This window comes from Pristis pectinata, chromosome 6, assembly GCF_009764475.1.
Source record: "Pristis pectinata isolate sPriPec2 chromosome 6, sPriPec2.1.pri, whole genome shotgun sequence".
Lineage (NCBI taxonomy): Eukaryota > Metazoa > Chordata > Chondrichthyes > Rhinopristiformes > Pristidae > Pristis > Pristis pectinata.
In genome coordinates, this window is record NC_067410.1 from 44,993,505 (window position 1) to 44,999,874 (window position 6,370).

Consider the following 6,370-nt stretch of genomic DNA (forward strand, 5'->3'; position numbering starts at 1 on the left):
CAGAAGATACAAAAGCCTAAAAGCACATACCACCAGGCTCAAGGACGGCTTCTTACCCTACTGTGATAAGACTATTGAACAGTTCCTTAGTACGATGGACTCTTGACTTCACAATCTACCTCGTTATGACCTTGCACCTTATTGTCTACCCGCACTGCACTTTGTCTGTAGCTGTTTCACTTAATTCTGCATATTGTTGTTATTTTACCTTGTACTACCTCAATGCACTGTGTAATGAATTGATCTGTATGAATGGTATGCAAAACAAGTTTTTCACTGTACCTCGGTTCTTGTGACAATAATAAACCAATTCCCAACATCCTCTCCCAGGCCAACAGCACCAGCATCAAGTCTCTGATTCAACTCAGTCAGCTTCACTGGGCAGGCCATGTTATTCACATGCCCAACACCATACCTTTGACTCCAAGCAGGAGATTAGCAACAGGATCTAATGGATGACTGTTTTCAAAGCCTCAAGAAAAATATAACATTCGCTCTAACTTGCGGGAATTCCTGCCCCTTGACCACTCAAAATAGAGAACGATCGTTCAAGATGGTACTAAGTTCTTCAAGTCCCTTCAGCGGGAACATGCAGAAACCCCTTGTAAATAGTGAAGAGAGTGCATTACCTCCAAACAACCTGACTGCCTGCCCCAAGCACTTCCTACTCCACCTGTAGGAGAGATTGTAGGTTCCAACCTTGAAGAAGTTCTGCCAGAATCTGCAGGTCCCGTATTGGCCTCATCAGCTACCTCAGAACCCTCAGAACTTGAAGCAAGTCATCCTTTACTCCAAAATACTTTATCACTACATTGTTTCTCCCAAAATATATCCCTTCATACATTTCTGTATTAAATTTCATCTGCCTCCTGTTGCCCAAAATGACAAGCCCATTTATATCCTCGTGCAGCCTGTTAATCATCCACCTTAATCTTCACATACTTCTGGGAAAAGATTCTCTTCTAACTTCTGGGAGAAGGTATAAGAGCTTGAAAGCCAGTATGTCCAGACTTAAGAACAGCGTCTTCCCCATGATCAGACTCCTGAACCAATCACCTCTTCCATTCCTCCCTATCCGTGGTGCTACCACATTCTCGTACTCCTAACACTACCTCTCTTGGTTATTCCACTATTGTCACTTCAGTATTTTTTTGTTGCACTAGATTGCACTACAATCTTTGCACCATTCTGCTCTTTTTGTGCTTGTTGTACTTATTGTTGTATTTATTATTAGCACATATACTGTTTACTCCATGAGCTTTACATGAACAAGGAATTTCATAGCACCCTGGTGTATATGACAATAAAATAATCTGATCTAATCAAATCTAGCCTTTAAGTTTTGTGGTATCTGCAAAGTTTTAGATTTTGGCTCACACCGATATCCAAGTCAGTTATATCAAAATAAAAAGCAGTGGCCCGAGCACTGACTTCTGGAGAAGTCCACCATCCTCCAATCTGTACAAAACTTGGCTTTCTGAATCAGAGCCTATCGATTTACATTGTTACTGACTTTCCTTCCATAGGCTTTGGTTTTGCAAAGTGATTGATGCACTTACTAGGTGATTCTTACTAGGTCTTACTAGGTGATTTAGTGATTCTTAGCTAAAGGTTCAGCATACCTTTCTAACCAGATCTCCAAATAAAAAGGCCAAATGGTAATGAATCAAAGGCTAGTGATTTCCATGAAGTTGCCCAAATTAAATTAGCTAGATATTGAAGGACCTTTGTCGTGAAACCTTAACTTTGCTCCTCTTTCCACAGATGCCGTCTGGCCTGCTGGATGTTTCCAGCATTTTCTGTTTTTGTTTCAGATTTATAGGATGTACATTTTTTAAAAATTAACTTACTGGTCACACCAGACAATGTAGGGTTTATTAGCATATCCCCAAACAAAACAGAGGCTCCTACTCACTATTTAATTGGATTTTTATATGTTTCTTTTAACTCCTCTTGGATTTTAACATGTATTTACTTAACTTTTGAGTTTGCCATAATGGTGGGCAGTTTATCAGAAATGCTGATTTTTGTCATCTTCTTGGAAACCAGAAGCTGATTGCTGTGCTTCAGTGGATACTGACGGTTTAAGAGGCCGAGGAACGTGTAGGCTATGTGAAAATCTTGACCAACTTTTGCAGGAGCTCATGGGGCTAGAGGATGTTACAATTAATGGCACATTGGTTTTTCTATCCGCCATGTGGTTGAATCAGATTAAAGGGTCACAGGATAATCAAGTGCCAGTGGTGCTCAATTGCCACTAAGAAGCCACCAGCAACGTCTGCAGATTCGGAGACACTGAATGCTACCACATCACAGGGCTAGTACATTAGTGGTCAACTGGAGCCTGAACCTTGTGACAGTGATGACCTTTACCACTCTTCTGCAGAGGGTGCACAGAGCATTCCCCAACCCACCCCTCACCCCAGTGACACTTTGCTGCTTTCAACAGCGATTGAACAGCTGCAGATGCCTACACCTGGTGTTCCTCTTTTCCCTTTCATGTGCGCCCACTATTTCTCAATCCCTTCAGCTCAGGTTGTATCCTTTGCAGGTTTCCAAAATCATGTTATTGTTCTGGCTACCCTCCTCCCAACCATTCTGCTTCCCTTCAATTGCTCCCACCCTATTAATTTTGACCCAGATGCAACGTTCATTTTGTTTTCCAGAAGTGCTATGAATATGTAACAAGGGCTGTGACTTATTATTCAAGTAAGCTGTTGGACTGAAAATAATTACTTTTCTAAAGTGCCTTTCATGTCCGCAGGACTTCTCAAAACATGTTTACAGTGAGCACAGCACTTTTGAAGTGCAGTCATTGTTGTAATGTAGGAAATGCGATGACCAGATGCACATAGCAAGATCACACAAACATCAATGATCCCATGACCTATTTTAGAGATGCTAGTCAATAAATAAATACATATTGCTCACACACTGGAGAAATCCCCCCCTCTTCTTTGAAATAATATCATGGCATTGATAATGTTCACCAAAGATGGCAGACTGGACCCTTGGTTTAATGTCATCCAAGATTTACCACTCCAAACTGTGCAGCGCTCCTACACCACTGGACTGAAACATCAGCAAATGTTATGGGATCAAAGTTGACGAAGTAGGGCTCAAACTGAATAGGACCTGAGAGTTCTACTATGGATCCATGGTTGGATTAAGTAGCAAAATATTTTTGTTTAAGTTTAGAACTTTGCCTACCAATTTCTGCTAATGAGATTGTTGGTTAGGTTTCTGTGTTTTGCCAAGCTGTAGCTTCCTCTCATGTTTGCACTGCGCAGTCATTTCCACGATGATAAAATGGGCACTCAAAAAGAGGCTAACACTGCAAATTTCCAATGGAAACTTCGGATTACAAAACAACTGAATGAACTACTTTATCTATATTTGATAGACATACCTGTGTTTGACCTGACTATTTCAGTCTTCTCTCTTGGGGTGCTGAAAGTGGTGCATGGTGTTATTTGGGGAATGTGGGACAGTGTCTAACGTATGCAGCTAATTAAACAGCCCAGTGCCCTACAGCTCTTAGGCATGGTTAGCAATTACTTCCAGCACACAGTTATGAAAAGGAAATTTTTCTTTCAATTGCACCTGATCACATCTTCCAGAAACAATGGAGAGGTCTAAAGTGCACTGATTTCACAAATTCATAAAATGATTTACAATTCATAAGATTACACATTAGAAAAACTAATAATGTACATATAATTAACAATATCCCTATCCCTTTTATCTCAATATGATTTACAAAGCGAGTGGCTGAATTTGATCTCAAGAGTTGCAGGTGGGTGAATTACTGGCAACATATTGAGCAGACTGGACCAAAGATGTCTTGGTCTCGAAGGGAAGGAAGGTCAAATAGAAGGCTGTAGCAATATTTACTGAGTGGCCCAGCTAAGGAAAAGGCTCCCCAGAGATATGGTAAAAACAGTGAGCATCATTCCAGTCATATGCAAATTAGTTAGATTTCCTTCAAAAAGAAACTGCTTAGCCTACAATAGCGAGTAGTTTGAGTCATGCTGTGATAAGTGTAGCACACTTGTATGAAACAAATGAATGTGGACCTAGGACCTCCAATGTTCTGCAACACTGGAGCTCTCCTTGCCTCAAGTCCCTGTTGGTTGTAGAGATAAATTGCTATGGTTACTTAATCTCTCATTATTGTGCTTATCATATGATTAGCAAGATGGATGGGTCTTTGTTTTAATATCTAGCAATTCCAATGTTCACACGTGGGTTTGCAATGAGATCTATTTACGATTTATCAGGGAGAGAATCACAGAAACATTGTCAAAGCCAAATGGATAAGCGTTCTTCAACAGAAATTGACTAGCCACAGACACAGCCATGACAACACTGCTTTAACCACATGCATTAGATCTGGTAGCAAATGACTTACATACATTCAGGTGGTTTAGTAAATGGATTTCAGAATGTACTTAACAAACACATAGCATTCACTAACCAAGGAAATTGATAACAAAATATAATCAAAAATCTCATACAGTGCATTCTGACTTCAAGTCAAGTCGCGTTTATTGTCATGCCTACAAGTACAGTGAAGTACAGGTACAATGAAAAACTTGCTTGGAGCAGCATCACAGGTACGTAGGTTCAGACAACACACAAAACATAAGTTATACATAAACTATACAAGACAGTGAAGAAAAAAAACTGTGCAAAAACAATTAGAGCCAAAAAACATAATCAGAGACAAGTCAAACGTCAATAGTCATTGAGGCAGCTCACTCTGCTCTCCTTGGGTACCGATATGATCGATGCCCTTTTGAAGCAGGTAGGAACCTCAGACCACAGCAGTGAGAGGTTGAAGATGTCCTTGAACACTCCAGCCAGTTGGTTGGCACAGGTTTTCAGTACCCGGCCAGGTAAACAGCTGGGGGCTGTCGCCTTGCGAGGGTTCACCCTCTTGAAGGATGTTCTGACATCAGCCTCTGAGACAGAGATCACAGGGTCGCTGGATGCTGTGGGGATTTGCACAAGTGTAGTGTTATTCTCCCTTTCAAAGCGTGCATAAAGGGCATTGAGCTCATCTGGGTGTGAAGCATCACTGCCATTTATGCTGTTAGGTTTTGCCTTATAGGAAGTAATGACACGCAAACCCTGCCAAAGCTGTCGTGCATCTGATTGCATCTCTATCTTCACATGGAATTGCCTTTTCATTCTCATGATGGCTCTCTGTAGGTCGTACCTGGACTTCTTGTAGGATTCTGGATCACTGGTCTTGAATGCCACGGATCTAGCCCTCAGCAGACTGTGAATCTCCTGGTTCATCCAGGAATTCTGGTTTGGGGAAACTCGGTATATTCCTGAAGGCACACACTCATCCACGCAAATCTTGATGAAGTCGGTGACAGCCGTAGCATATTCATTTAGATTCACAGATGAATCCTTGAATATGGTCCAGTTGACTGATTCAAAGCAGTCCTGTAAGTGGTCCTCCGCCTCCCTTGATCATACCTTCAAGGTCCTCACCACTGGTGCTGTGGTCCTCAGTCTCCATATGCCAGGTGGTCGGACTTGCCAAAGTGCAGGGCACGGGATGGCACGGTAAGCATTCTTGATGGTGGTGTAACAGTGATCGAGTGTGTTGGCTCCTTTGGTTCTGCAGGTGACATGTTGCTGGTAGTCGGTCAGAGATTTCCTCAAACTAGCCTGGTTGAAGTCCCCTGCTATGATGGGGAGGACATTAGGTTACGCTGTCCCGTGACCGTTGATCATGGTGCTCAGGTCCTCCAGTGCCAGCTTGACGTTTGATGAGGAGGCATACAGGAGTGAGACAGATCGGCTGGTTGAGTGGTGTCACAACAACAACCTCCACATCAGCAAGACTAAGGAATTGATTGTGGACTTCAGGAAGGGGAAGTCAGAAGAACACATGCCAGTCCTCATTGAGGGGTCAGCAGTGGAAAGGGTGAGCAGCTTCAAGTACCTGGGCGTCAACATCTTAGAGGATCTATCCTGGGTGTAACACATTGATGCAGTCATGAAGAAGGCATGCCAGCAGTTCTACTTCATTAGGAGTTTGAGGAGATTTGGTATGTCACCTAAGACTCTTGCAAATTCCTATAGGTATATGATGGAGAGCATTCTGACTGGTTGCATCACAGCCTGGTATGGAGGCTCCAATGCACAGGATTGCAAGAGACTGTAGGGGGTTGTAGACTCAGCTAGTTCCATCACAGGTACAACTTTCCCCACCATCGAGGACACCTTCAAGAGGCGATGCCTCAAGAAGGCAACATCCATCACCAAGGATCCTCACCATTGGAGACATCCCCTCTTCTCATTACTACCATTGGGGAGGAGGTACAGGAGCCTGAAGACCCACACACAATGA